General features: G+C 33.6%; 1 pseudogene; it reads left to right on the forward strand.

Moving 5' to 3' along the window:
• The first annotated feature begins 3,777 nt into the window (after positions 1 to 3,777).
• Positions 3,778 to 13,851, forward strand: LOC142609067 (zinc finger BED domain-containing protein RICESLEEPER 2-like; annotated as a pseudogene).
• The last annotated feature ends 195 nt before the right edge of the window (positions 13,852 to 14,046 follow it).

Here is a 14,046-nt window from a genome sequence, read left to right on the forward strand (position 1 = left end):
AAGATGATAAAAAATACATACCAATAATCTAAGTTTGATTTGAACTACATAATATTTAAAACAAAATACAAAACAAAACAAAAAAGATAACTACTAATAATCATTCTCCAAAATGGAATCAACAATGCAATCATGAAGAACTACCATTGGAGTCTATTAAATACTATCATCATAAAAGACTATATAATAAACATGTATATAACAATACCTTAATGACTTAATCTGTTTGTTTCAATGAAAAACCTTCTGTAAAGATAGTTTTTCATATTTTCCAATGTTTGGTAGTATAAAAAAAAAATGAATCAAAGGAAAACTATCTTTGGTCAACAGAAAAAGTATGACTTATTTTTAATGATTGTTTTCCATTACTTTTTTTTTTTGAAAAACAACTCTATCTTACTGCAAGCTAAATAAAAGAAGTTAAAATGTTGTTTTTCAACCCATTTAAAGTAATTACCAAACATAGGAAAATGAGATAGTTTTACGGAAAACACATTTTAGAAAATAACTCATTTTCAATAAAATATTTTTGTTAAATGGAAAACCTTTTGTAAAGATAGTTTTTCGTGTTTTCTAGTGTTTGGTAGTATTAAAAAAAAATGAGTTAAAGGAAAATTATCTTTGGTCAATAGAAAAAGTATGGCTTATTTTTAGTGATTGTTTTCCATTAATTTTTTTGGGAAAACAACTCTATCTTATAGGAAACTAAATAATAGAAGTTAGATGATTGTTTTTCAACTCATTTAAAGTAATTGTCAAACATAGAAAAATGAGATAGTTTTACGGAAAATACTTTTTAGAAAGTGACTCATTTTCTAGAAAATATTTTTGCCTAAACAAACAGAGCGTATATTATCACATAGTTTCATAACATGTTTGAGTGTCAACTTGTGATTGGATTTCAACAGTTCCATAAGGGACAACCGCTAATTAGGGGTGTGCAGAAAGTCATCGTCACCGATCCAACCAACTGGCGCCAATCTTCCCGCATCGCCACTGCAACCGATCGACGGAGCCGATGCCGATGCCAACGATCGGAGCTTGAAGAAAGCTCTAATGCCGGTGCAATGCAGTCACCGAAGCAAAAAATCTAAAACTTAGACAGTCAAACTGAACTGATACTTGTATATAGCTTTGAGATGTTTGGATACGGTGTCGTCTTACTAGGTATTCATTTTAATTTTTTTTTAATAAAACGTCGTCGTATTGGGTGTTAGGTTTTATGCTAGGTTTTCAAATTTCTACCCTAGTATAAATTCATTTTATTCTCTCTCATGACCCTTAACTCTCTCTCTCTCTCGCCTCTTGCCTGACGCCTCGCCTCTGAGCTTTCATCGCTCGGCTCGACTGGCCTCTGCAGCAAGCGCTTACCAATCACCGCAGCAAACCACCTGTAAGCCACTAAGCCCCTCCCCTCTCTCACCTCTTGGCAAAAAGTCCAAACTAAGCTTATAGTTTATACTATTACTATGTATGAAATTGATGATCACTGAGTAATACTTATCATGTTTTTTATTATTTTTTCAGCACTTGTTTGGACTTTGGAGTGTTACATTATTAATTTAGTCCCACTTAATTCTTTAAGTAACTTACTTGCATAGTTGCATTGCATGAGCTAGCTAATTAGTAACTCGGTGTGTCATAGTCTACTAAGTACTAAGTACTAACCATTTTTTTTTCTTCAGCATTTCAATTTTTGAGGGAGACAGAGATTGAGAGAGTTCTCGCTTTCAATCCTTCACTGAGAGGTAATCACTAATCACTCATTATATTCAACATTTTGATTTTAAAGTTTTAGTACTTAGTAACAACTACTTTAAGTTTATATATATAAAATTAGCTTTTATTTTATATTTATATTGAGAATAATATAATGAATCCCTTGTTAAAATTAAGAAAATTGTATAGGGATTTTAATATTCAGTTTTACTCTACTTTTGATTTTTTTAAAAAATTGTTTTATTTAATTATTGAATTTGGAATGATACATTGGTTGGCTGGTTGTGAAAAAATAAATTTGATCTTGAGAGAAACTTATTGACTAAATTCATAATGACTTTTTAGTGACATGAATTGTTGAGTAATGACTAATGATTGTTAGTCTGTTGTTGTTGCCTTGTTGTAACTAAACTGATTAGTTATTATTATTATCGAAACTGGTTGTGACATTCATTGATTGGGAGTGAGCTATTTGATATTGTATTTGCTAGAAAAATTATAATTTGACATTGTTGTGGAAACTTTTTTTTTTTTTTTTTTTTGTTGATTGTAAATTTTTTTATTAGATAAATGTCGATGCTTCACTTGGATTTGGTGCATCACTTGCCCTACTGTCACCTAAACAAAGTGGTAAGGATCCATTTATAGTATGGCAGGACTTCATTAAGTTGGCTAGTCCTGATCCCATATAAAAATCAATATAATTGCTAAATTGCCATAGTAAGAAAAATGGTACTTCTAGCATGTTGCAAGACATGAAGGTGTGTAAGAAGTGGTCTTTTCCTCGTATTGATAAACAAAAAATTTTGTCTGTCTAAGCTTAGAGGGAAGGGGAAAGTGGCTTAAACATGTTAGTGGTTGCGAACTATAGTGAAGAGAGGATAGGGTTGGCGTTGGCAGGGATGATCATTATTGATGAGTTACCTTTTAAATTTGCGGAGTGTCAAAGCTTTCAAGAATTGATGAAAATAGTTGAGCCTAGGTTTCTTATTCCTCATCGCACTACCGTTGCAAAGGCTTGTATGAAGATTTATTATAGTGAGGTAGATATTTTGATAAGGGCTTTTGTTAGATAACGAGTTTTTGTGACAACGGATATTTGGACATCAATACAAAACTTGAACTACATGGTAGTCACTGCACACTTCATTGATGTGGATTGGATTTACCAAAAGAAAATCTTAAGCTTTTGCCCTATAGTTAATCACAAAGGGGACACCATAGGTAGAGTGGATGAGTCATGTTTGTTAAAGTGAGATATGCACAAGTTGTTCATAATTACTATGGACAATGCTAGTTCTAACGATATGACAACTGATTATGTGAAGAAGAAAACAAAAGAAAGAGATAGTAGCATATTATGTGGTGAGTTCATGCATATGTGTTATTGTGTGCATATCTTGAATTTGATAGTGTAAAGTGGATTGAAGTCCATTCATGAATCAATTGTCAAGGTTCAAAATGTAGTGCGATATGTGAGACCTCTCCCGCAAGGTTTGAGAAGTTTTAAGAATGTGTTGAAACAATGAGAAAATTAAAGCCAAATGTTTGTTATCCCTTGATGTGCCAACAAGGTGAAATTCGACTTATCTCATGTTAGATTGTGCTTTAAAATTTGTGAAAGCATTTGATAGGTTGGAAAAGGAGGGTGGACATTACAAACTTTATTTTTGCGAAGCAGATGGAAATGGAAAAAGGCCCATTGGTCCTCCTTACTATCTTGATTGGGAAAATGTTAAGACCTTTGTGAAATTTTTTGGCATATTTTATGAGACGACACTTAGATTTTTTGGGTCCTTGTTTGTCACTTCTAATACATACTTCCATGAGCTAATTAGCATTGAAAATCAATTGCAACAATTGTGTAGTGTTGATGGGGATCCACTTTTGAGAAGTATGGCGGTAGAAATGAAAAAAATATATGATAAGTATTGGGGAAGTATAAATAATATCAATTTGATATTTTTTGTTGTTGTTGTTGTTGTTGTTGTTCTTGACCCAAAATATAGATTGAAGTATGTCAAGTTTTGGTTCAGGAAATGGATAGGAGGGGATGCAATGAGCTCTAAGGTTCAAGATGCATTGAAGAGGTTGTATATAGAGAAAGTGAGTCAAAATGGAGTTTCGAGTTCTAGTGGTAGTGGTAGTGGTAGTAGTGCTTCATTATTTAGGAATTTCGGGCCAAGTGTTGGTAATGTTTCATTGTCTGATCACATTAAAAACTATAATAATAGGTTTAAGCAACACTTGGTGGATAAGGACAATATGGAATGCAAATCTAAGTTGGATAGGTATTTGTTGGAATCTTCTAAGGACCTGATATAGAAGATTTTGACATTTTGATGTAGTGGAAAATGAATTATTTTAGATATCGAGTCATTTCTCAAATTGCCCATGATGTGTTAACTATTATTGTCTCTACAGTTGCATCTGAGTCTGCTTTTAGTACGGGGGTTGTATTTTGGATTCGTTTTGTAGTTCACTATCTCCTAATACAGTTGAAGCCCTTATTTGTACCTAGAATTGGTTGAAGGATACAAAGAAAAAAAGACCAATAAAGTTTCGAGAGTGCATGGATAATGTGGAGGATATAGATGGTTTTGAGATTGACATTAGTAAAAATATATGTGTTCATTTTGTTTGTTGTATACATCAATTGTTTATTTATTTGCTCAATGCTTAAGAATCATTTTGTTTTGATTGAGATTGTAGAAATTGCATTGGTTTGCCCAATACCTATGGAGGAGTATCCAAACACCATTGTGTTGGATGATGATAAGTAATATTCTGCTCTTTGCTTAGAGTTAGTTAATAGTTAGTATTATATAACTATACTTGCTATTATCATTTGTTTGTGCTAATTATAAATATTTTATTGTTAATAAACGTTTTATTGTTATTAACACGTGTTTATTTTATTTTGTTTAGTATTTTATAATAGTTTAAAATGATGCATAGTGCACAGACTTATTGGACAAAAGACTTACGAGAATTAGCATTTCTTTGCCTATATACTAATTATATTTGTACATGTTATTGGTAGTGGACTTTTTATTGATGGTAGTTATTTGATTACTCATGGGTGGGATTATCATTGGGGACACAAGCAATTATCATTCTTTGCCTAAATGCTAATTTAATTTGTATGTCGTTATTTTGGCATTTGTGGACAAGAACAAATTGTTCTGTGATACGTTATTAAGTGGATACATTAATACTTATTATTATTGACACTAACACACACAGTGACGCTAATAATATTATATGTTACATAATACTGTTTTGGGAGTTAAACTCTTATTGAGGCAATTTCAAAACATTTTTGCAAGGGAATGAAGTGAAAAACAGTTTGTCATGTGTGTGAAACTGTGAATAGGTTGGACAGGTTTATGATAAAATTTTGACAAATTGTTTATGTGTGAATAAAATGATGAAATTTGGACAATTTGTTTATGTGTGAACAGATTTGAATAGATTTTTGAATAGATTGAACAGGTTTTTGAATAAATTTTATGTGTGAACAGATTTAAATGGTTTGAAAAGATTTTTTAATAAATTGAACAAGTTTTTGAATAGATTTTATGTGTGAACAGGTTGAACAGATTTTTTATGAAGTTTTTATGAAATTTGAACATATTTTGTTGCTATTTTTTGAACAGATTTTGTGTGAGCAGGTTGAACAAATTTTTTTTATGAAGTTTATGTGAAATTTGAACCGATTTTGCTGCTATTTTTTGAACAGATTTTGTGTGAACAAGTTGAACAGATTTTTTTATGAAGTTTCTGTGAAATTTGAACAGATTTTGTTGCTATTTTTTGAACAGATTGAACATATTTTGTGTAAACAAGTTGAACAGATTTCTTTTATCAAGTTTCTGTGAAATTTGAACAGATTTTGTTGCTGTTTGTTGAACAGATTGAACAGATTTTATGTGTGAACAGGTTGAATATATTTTTTATATTAAATTTTTTTTAATGTTTCAAACTGACCAAACCGATTAAACCGACCGCAAGAAACCGCACTGCTATAAGTTGAAAAACCGACCCTAAATGGTATGCATCAATTTAAATTATGAGAAAATCGATCCTTATCGATTCGGTAACAAATTTGAGGAAAAACGTAGCCGACCGAACCGCGCACACCCTACGCGCTAATACTTACTAGGAAAAAAATAGATGTACCAATCATAAAATGACACTTAAATATGTCGTGGATTTTGGTGTGTCTTAAGCATTATTCTTATCAAATTTAAATATAAAATATTATGTTATATCTCAAAAAGATATCATAATTTTTTTAAGAGGAAAAAGAATTGAAGTGTTGTAAACCACTCATGCAATGCACAATTAGTGTGCGTTTGGATATCGCTTATTTTGCTAAAAACTGAAAACAATAAAAAAAATATTTTTCAGTTACTGTTCATTAATGAATATACTATGCATTTGCCTTGATGCACTGTTCATGTCCCATGAACAGTGTACCAGGCGCTTGAATAAAAAAAAGAAAAAAAAAAGAAGCCAAAAATGCATCTGTGTGAAAATGCAGACACAATCCAAACGAAACTTTAATATCAAACTACAACTAGTAAAATCTTTGATAGTTGAATAAGGGATATGTGATTCAATCCCCGCCTATACCAAAAATTGATTGGTATCTTGGTTTGATGATAAAGAGCTATCATCAGAAGCAAACGCTATAAGATGAAACTCTCTCTAAAAAAAAAAATAAAAAAAAAATCAAACGACAACCACTCCTTTATGTAGAAAAACACATAACCAGGTATTAAAATAATATTGTTCAATACAAGAAATTTTATCAACCATTAAGTAACACCTCATTGTTGTTGATGATGCCGAAAAATCACTAGTAAGTTGCACGCACTCCCAAATCAAAACAACACCTACAAAACGAAAAGAGAAGACTTAACAGAGAGTACTGGTGTGGTGCTCGCCAAAAATCCTTTGAAGGTCAAGTTAGAGTTTTTCACAACCCTAAAGTGCCAGAGTTGAGTCAATTATACGTATCTTGATTTATGAGGGTTTTAAAGTATTTATAGTAGTGTAGGGTTTTAATTCCCGTGCTTTGTTCATGAAGTCTTTTCCTTATAGAATTAGAACTCTTTCCTTTTACACACCTCCCATAATTCTTTTCCTTATATGAGTCCCTTGATCAAGGTTTAAACGTGTGACACAAGGATTCTTCTTCTGCATGTTTTCGAGGAGACCAAGTAAAGCCATACCAGACTTAGTCGTAAAGTGAAAACCCTATTCTAGAATTAACAGAACCAATGACTAATGTGCTATATCTATCTGTCCACTGTGGATCCGAGCTCCCTGGCTGTTGACCATCAATCCGTCATCCCCGCGTCGTCACATCCACCACGTAGATCCGTCGTGCTCATTTTATTCCTCTTCAGTTGTTGTCAAAAAAATTCACTGCCAATCATTTACATGGAGAGAGAGAGAGTGGTTGTTCAGTAGAATCTGGTTTTAATCGTTCATTGGAGTAGGATATGAACTTAAATCGAAGTTGTGCGTTTGAAGCATTAAGGCTGGTGGCGTAAGGGCAATTTATATATATATATATATTCAAATTTTTTGGGGAGTAAATGACAGTTATATTCCTATAGTCAATTTATATATATGTATTAAAGATTTTTTTAGTTTTTTCTTGTTAAGGAATTTTGATTTTAAAGGAGTATTGATTTAGGAGATTTTTTTAAAAAAAAAAAAAAAATTGGGATCATTTAGAAGGGTTTTAATGCACTGATTGTAAGATTTGTGGACGACAATGACATATTAAAATTGTAGAATTTTATGTTTTATTGTTAGAAAGTAAGGGTAAAATTGGGTTTTTCGAAAAGACGTAAAGGTAATAGAAGAAGAAGATAGAAACTTTCCAATGGTAACCATAGTGTTTTTACGCATTTTGGTATTGCAGCTCCAAAGGTCCAATGTGAAAATGCAATGAAACTCATTTAGGAACCCAAAATGTACAATTTGAAAGTCATGCCAAACGCCAAAAAACTAAGGGTGGCAAAATCTGACACGACCTGTGAACCCGACACGACTAACTTGTTGATAAACAGGTCATGAGCTGGGGTTAAATGGATTCGGATCACGTCTAGATCGACATGGCTAACTTGTTTAATAAATAGGCCAGGTTTATGTTCAACATACAAACCTCTTTAGTTTATAAAGGTATTAACTTTTGTTATTATTGCTTGTAATTAAATTTTTATTACTATATTTATGGTTGTAATTGTATTTTAATTTTAAATATGTGAGAATTGATGTAGTTATTTAGGTCAGGTATGACCTATTAATCAAACATGTTATTAAACGGGTAATTTTATTGTATTCACCTTTACATGACTTGTTAATTAAACGGGTTAAAAGTGTTGTGTCGGGTTGACCTGTTTAATAAACAGGTTGTGTTAGGGTTGAGAAATTTTGACATGTTTATTAAATAGGTCCGGTTCAGGTCAACCCGTATAGCCAAATACTAATGGCTTGACACGACACAAACTTGACCCATAAACACGAATTACCATCCCTATATATATATATATATATATATATATATATATATATATATATATGTAAAAAAAATAAAAAAAACCCTATTTGAAAATGTCATCATGAAATTTTGTCCAAAACACCGAACCAAACAAGGACTTATATGGTTATTGGGCATTTTGTAACTCCCTCGTTTGAGCGAACTTTACGAAATCGCTTAGATGGATTTAAGGTGAGCATCGAGTGAGAGATCGCTTGACCTCACTTGTACCCACTTATCCTTGCTTACACGATGCTCATGCTTTGCCTATATTTTGTTCAAGCAGGCTTGGCTGAGTTCCAATATGATCTTCTTGTTCATTGATCGTATTGTTGTTTGCCCAATGGTCTCACTCGAGCGAGCCTAAAACCTTCCCCCCCCCCCCTCCTCAAATTTTCTCTTTATTATTTTACTTTCAAAGTAATATCACAAACATATATTGCAACTTACACATGTATATGTACTTACATGTAGTACATACAACAAAAGCTCTCATGTAGCAATAATTATTTCGTGAATCGAATACATGCATTAACTTTTTCTACAGTGTTTGCAATCCATAGCTGTGTACAATTTGAGAGTAGGGATGGCAATTTAAATCCGACCCGCGGATACCCGGTCTAGCCCGACCCTAATGGGTCGGGTTTTACCCGGTCCGATAAAGAATAGGGTCGGGTATGGATTTAAAAAAAAAAACCCGAAGCGGGTTCGGGTCGGGTCCGGGTTTTATCAAAAAAATCCAGACCCGACCCGGAACCCGACCCGGATAAATACCCGGTTAAATACCCGGTATATGAAATTACTAAAATACCCCTTATATATATATATATATTTTCTGATTTGGTAAGAAACCCTAATTCTCTACTCTCTACTCTCTCACACTCACACCAGCCGCCTCTCACACTCACACCAGCCCCTGCCCTCTCGCCTCTCTCACACTCACAGCCAGCCGCAGCTCTCACCTCGCCTCGCCAGCACACAGCCCTCGCCTCGCCTCGCCAGCACACAGCCTGAGCCTGAGCCTGAGCCTGAAGGCGAACAAGCTAGGGTTACCGTCTGTCATTCTCTTATGCTCCTCCTTCTTCCTCGCTGGCTTCTACGCTTCCACTCTCTTTTCTCTGGTCTCTGTGCCGGACATTTCTGGTGCTAGGCCAAGGTCAAGGCTACTCGATTCGGTCAACGATGAGGAAAGCCACTACAATTTGTTGAACTTTGGAGAGACCGGTGACGATTCTATTACTTCAATTCCCTTTCAGGTACTCGATTTTATATATGCTTTCTATTTAGTTTATAATTAGTTCAGTTGGATTAGAATTTTAATCTGATTCTCTCTGTGATGCTTTTTTTTTTTTTTTATGGTTTTGAAAGTGATCATCTCTGTAACTCTGTTTCGAAAAAAAAAAAACCAAAAATAAATTTTGTAGTTTAAATATCTAATCTGATCTAAAAGCTTGTAGCAAAAATTAATTTGTACTTATTTATTGCTCAGAAAGAGTACTTTTAGCTAATACTGTAATTTTTTTGGTTTTTTAATAATTTATTTTGAATAATCATCTAGAAATATATCTTGGTTACAAATTCTGTTTGCAGAAACTCTGGTTACACATCATTATGTTACAGTGTAGATGGGTTAAACCTGCAATGGTTGAAAAAACATCCAGTTCGTTTGGGCATCTTCATGGTCTTACATTTTTCCTTTGCCACTCAACTAGTTTTTTTCCCAGTAATTGCTCTGATTTTTGGTACCATGATTAATCCTTGTTTCAAATGTCTTTAAGAAAAAAAATCCCAATTGTTGTGTATTCCTTTCTACAGTTGTAAGGCTCTGGTAATTATGGTGGAACATGTTTGCACTAGAAAATGGTATACTCTAGGGGTGAAGAGCTTTATATTGTTTAGAGTCTAGCTGAGATGATATGATTTTCTGTAGATATCCATTGAAAAATCCTCAACATATGAAGTTTTATCTATTAAAATGGGAAGTATTCATGTAATTTCCGGTGTGATTGGTAATTTTTTATCTGACTGATTCTCCTTAAACAAGGGCAAACCTTGACAATTTCTTATCTGACTGATTGGTAATTTCTTAGAGAGTCTATAAGTACACCATTGGTGGCATTTGGAAGACTGTTCACTGTTGTCCAAAATTTTTGAATACCACGTTAAGAGCCAGAGAGCTTGTAACTCCTTGTCAAGCTAATCCTTGACAAAGTGCTTGTAGGTGCACCTCACCACTTATTAGTGTGTGTAAGAAGCTGTTGAATTCCTAACTTGTCTCTTGAGTTCAGTATACACATCACCAAAAGTTGGATGTCATTTTGGTACACATGTAGATGGCCAGCTCTGCATGTTAAGTGCCAGAGAGCTAGTAACTCCATGTCTAGCCAATTTTTTGACAAAGTGCTTGTAGGCGCACCTCACTGCTCATTAGTGTGTAAGAAGTTGTCGAATTCCTAACTTGTCTCTTGAGTTCAGTATACACATCGCCAAAACTTGGATGTCATTGTTCAGTACCATGATTAATCCTTGTTTCAAATGTCTTTAAGAAAAAAAAAATCCCAATTGATAATTTTTTGCTTACTGATCCCAATTGATAATTATATCATATAATTACACTGCTACACATATGACCCTATAAAAAATCACTTCAAAATTATTAGTCTATCAAGTAATTCATGTCACATGATTTTGTGTTTGTTGTGAATGCAGAGCCTAAAACAGAGATGGAAAACACAAACAAATCTAGTTCTTCCTCGCCGAGAGGCTCTCCCTTGAGAAACAAATCTAGTTCTTCCTCGCCAAGTGGCTCTCCCTTGAGAACCGAACGTTTTCCTTTGCCAGCTATGCGGCCTTCTTCACCATTTTCACGTTCACCCTCACCATTGTCGCCTAGCAGCTCACCCTCAGGATCACCATCACCTTTATGCCCATTAAACAACGAGTAAGCGTTTGGAATTTGTAGTTAATTATGTTTAATTATATTTGGGTTGATAGAATTTGTGAATCTGTGTATTTATGAATTTGTGCGTATTAATCAATGAGTATGTCACATAATAAATTTAAGTATATTTGTTGTGATTCTAATTCCTAAACTTTTGAACCAATTAGGAGTCCAAAATCCCCAACGGTGGACTTAGGAGAAGACTTAGAGTTAGAGGAACAAGAAGGGGGAGGAGGAGAGGGAGAGGGAGAGGGAGAGCGAGAGCCTACAAATGAGGGCTTGGAGTTGGATGCAACTAGAAAAAGAAAGACTACCTCAGATGTTTGGGATCATTTTACAAGGAAGAAAGTTGATGGAAAAATTAAAGCCCAATGTCATCATTGTAGCAAACTTTACTTGGGTGATTCTAGCCAAGGTACAACCCATTTACGTAATCATTTAGCAAGATGTCCACGGTTGAAGTTTAAAGATATAAGGGATATGCGACAACAAGTGTTAATTAAACAACAAAATAAGGTGGATGGAACTATGAGTTTAAATGCTTATCAATTTGATCAAGGCAAAGTGAGGAATAATCTTGCTCGTATGGTCATCCTACATGAATACCCCCTTTCAATAGTTGACCACATTGGATTTAGAGAATTTGTGGTTTCTCTTCAACCGTTGTTTAAACTTGTCACAAGAAATATTTTGAAGAGTGACATTCTTAAAATCTATGATAATGAGAGGGAGAAAGCTTTGAAGATGACGGACAAGAATGGAAGTAGGATGGCAATTACAACTGATATGTGGACTTCAAGTAACAAAAAGAGAGGGTTTATGGTCATTACCGCTCATTTTATTGATCATACTTGGACGTTGCAAAGTCGGGTTTTAAGGTAATTTTTTTATCTATAAATTGAATGTTAAAGACTTTACATTTATAATGTTTATTGAGTTATGTTATAATTATTCCTATTATTTTTTTAGGTTTGTTTATGTTCCTTCTCCACACACAAAAGATGTCCTTGCTGATGTCCTTGTTGATTGCTTTTTAGAGTGGAATATTGATAGGAAGTTGTCTACAATAACCGTTGATAATTGTAGTACTAATGATGCTATGATAAGACTTCTCTTGAATAAGCTTGATACTAGTTCTCTCATGTTGGGTGGGTCTATGTTGCATATGAGATGTGCTGCACATATTTTGAATTTAATTGTTCAAGATGGATTGTCTCTTATTGGTGATGGTATTGAAAGGATTCGTGATAGTGTGATTTATTGGACTGGATCACCAATAAGGAGGCAAATTTGAAGAAAATGCACGACAATTGCGTGTTCAATGCACCAAAGAGTTAGTCTTAGATTGTAAAACTCGTTGGAATTCAACTTACTTAATGTTTTCTACTGCATTGATTTATAAAGATGTTTTTCCTCGTTTGGCTAAACGTGAAACATCTTATTCTTCTTTGCCATATGATCATGATTGGGAGTTAGCTAAAGATATTTGTGGGAAGTTGGAGTTGTTTCATAGTGTGACTGAGTTTTTTTCAGGTCGTAAGTACCCCACAACTAATATGTATTTTACTTTGGTGTGTGAGTTGAAAATTGCATTGAATGAATGGAGTTTGTCTTCAAATGAGATGATAGCTACAATGGCAGAAAGCATGCTTGCTAAATTTAATTCTTATTGGGCTAATGTTAGTGTTGTTATGGCTGTTGTTGCTATCTTAGATCCAATATATAAGATGAAATTATTGGAGTTTTATTATCCTAACATTTATGGTGATAATTCAAATTTGGAGATTGAAAAAATAAAGAATCTTTGTTATGATTTGCTTGATGAGTATGGAGATCTAGATGAGTCCCCTGCAAATAATGAAGGAAGTTCTCATATTCCTGCAAGTAGTGCTTCAAGCCCTGCGGCTCAAATGAAGTTTAGGTTGAGTGGGTCAATGTCATGTTTTGATTTGTTTGTGAACAATAGTTCAAAGAAACATGGGAGTGCTAGAATGGAATTTGATTATTTCATTGATGAGGGAGTGTTGAAGAGAAGTGAAGATTTTGATATTTTGGGATGGTGGAAAAGTAATGGTCTCAAGTATCCTACTTTACAAAGGATTGCAAGAGACATTTTAGCCATTCCTGTCACAACTGTTGCTTCAGAATCTGCCTTTAGCACTAGTGGGAGGCTTTTAAGTCCACACCGTAGTAGGCTACATCCCAAGACTATAGAGGCAATGATGTGTGCTCAGAATTGGTTATGGAGTGAAATCAACGGTTAGTAATTGTCTAATTTTTATTTATAAAATCAAAATTGTATTTTTATATTTGCTTGTTACAAATTGATGAAGTTTATTCCATTTTTTAATTCCTTGTTGTTGTAGGTTCTTCAACTATGTCTGGTGATTGTGATTTTCAAACAATTCTTGATGATAAGGAGCCTAATGAAGAGGAAGGGAGTTGTGTCACAGTTGTGGACGATTAAACATTTTGTAATAATTTAGTAGCCGTTTTAATTTCTTAGACTTGTTAGATTAATTTGTTGGTTTGTAATTATTCTAAACCATTTGCAATTTCTTAGTCTTTTTAATTTGTTGATTTGTGGAGGATAAGACATTTTGTAATTTCTTAGATTTGTGAGATTTATTTTGTAGCTTTTTAAGTAATTTATTGCCATATAAGATGATTTTGGGTGCCATATAATGATATAAATGGAGGTAAATGATTTGGCTACCATATAACAGGGCAAATTTTGGCATTTGGGCCATGTTAAATGACTTGAATGGGCTTGAATTTAGGAAAAAAAATTTAATGGGCTTCAAATTTTTTTTTTGGTTGGGCTAAA

The sequence above is a fragment of the Castanea sativa genome, chromosome 9 (assembly GCF_040712315.1).
Source record: "Castanea sativa cultivar Marrone di Chiusa Pesio chromosome 9, ASM4071231v1".
NCBI lineage: Eukaryota > Viridiplantae > Streptophyta > Magnoliopsida > Fagales > Fagaceae > Castanea > Castanea sativa.